The 1,592-nt window shown below is 40.6% G+C and overlaps 1 protein-coding gene across 1 annotated transcript in view; it reads left to right on the forward strand.

Annotated features, from left to right (window-relative positions):
- Window positions 1–1,592, forward strand: part of ASB5 (ankyrin repeat and SOCS box containing 5) — a 43,198-nt gene that overhangs the window by 4,210 nt on the left and 37,396 nt on the right. The window lies entirely within an intron of this gene.

Raw genomic sequence — 1,592 nt, forward strand, 5'->3', positions numbered from 1 at the left:
AAATGGTTAATGCACTCAGCTGCTAACTGAAAGCTTAGCAGTTTAAGTCCCCCCAGAGGTGTCTTGGAAGAAAAGCCTGTCGAGCTACTTCTGAAAAATCAGTCACTGAAAACCCTATGGAGCACAGTTCTACTCTGACACATGTGGGGTCACCATGAGTCAGAATCCACTTGACGGCAACTGGTTAATTTATTTTTACAGCCAGCAATATACTTTGAGGTCAACAGTGAGGCTAATGAGAGTTGAAAGGTGTTTTCAAATGTAATATTAAACGGTGCAGAGAGAAAATGAGGATGTGGGGGCGTACACTGCTCTCCAAGGACTAGAAGAAGCCATAAACTCCTAATGCCCAAGGACACTTCAAAAGGCAGCTTAGCTCTTCTGTTAAGAGCAATGCCTTCAAGTTCTGTCTTAGACTCTGAAGAAAGTTCCACTTTTACCTGTAAGTAGACAGGGCCAACTTCTAAACACACATTTTTTGAGCACCCTGATAGGAAGACACTGAAGATACAGTCTGCAAAAAGGTAAACTCTACTGTTTCCACCCTTAAGGAGTTTATATTCTAAGCGAAGAGATAGGATATAACTTTCCAGATGTGTTAAGTACCAAATGAGTCTAAACACTGAAAGTGTCACCTTAGAGTTTGGACTTTCAGAGAGATCTTCTTGGAGGAAGTAAATCATGAGGTGACCCCAGGAATGAACAGAGACCTAAATGTAGGGTGCACACAGGATACTGGAAGATGATCTATTTGGCTGGAGTGGAGGATTCACCTAGAGGAAAATGATAATAAATTGGGCCCAGGTGTAAAAGGATTCGAATGGTAGGCTAAGCAATTTGGACTTAATTTTGAAGGCAACAGAAGTCACTAAGAGATTCTGGGATGAATGAAGGTGGGAAAATGAGAACAGATGTGTATAAATCTGTAATTTAAAGTATTTTGATATCGTGGTGATCTTTGGAGTTGGACAATGAGATTGGCTTGAGATAGGTAGACCAGTTGGGACCCTGCCTGCTTTAAGGAGGTGAAGACCCAGACTGGGTTAGTAGTGGTGTCGATAGAAAAGAAAGAACAAAAAGTAAAAAAAGGAGAAGAAAGGATGAATCTAGTGATGCCATTAAATAGCATGGGTAGAAATAGAAAATGTCACTTTCAGGTATTTGAGTAGCTCTCGGATTTAGATATTAACATATCTAAACAAAAACATGTGCTAGTCAGAAGAGGGATTTATTATGCACAGAGGCCAAGTCTGCAGTTCCCAACCAAGACCACTCCCAGAAGCTTGACCCCTAGCTTCCTGGTAACCCTGGTGGGTCGCTCATCTGTCTCTAGAGGGAGGTATCAAAGTCAGGAAATAGGGGAACTAGAATTTGAATTCTAGCCTTGCATTTGATTTATTTAATGTTCTACTTGGTTTCACTTTTTGATCACCATGTAACCTTTGATTATGATTTGGCTCCCCATCTAGATCTGCCCACCGAAAAAGGATGTGCTGGCTTGCCTGCAAAATTGTTTTAGTCCTTATGACACTTATGGTTTTCATTGTAAATTAATATATTTGCACCTTGATATCAATGTTCAGTGTTTTGTG

This window comes from Trichechus manatus, unplaced genomic scaffold (genome assembly GCF_000243295.1).
Source record: "Trichechus manatus latirostris isolate Lorelei unplaced genomic scaffold, TriManLat1.0 scaffold00267, whole genome shotgun sequence".
NCBI classification, from domain to species: Eukaryota; Metazoa; Chordata; class Mammalia; order Sirenia; family Trichechidae; genus Trichechus; species Trichechus manatus.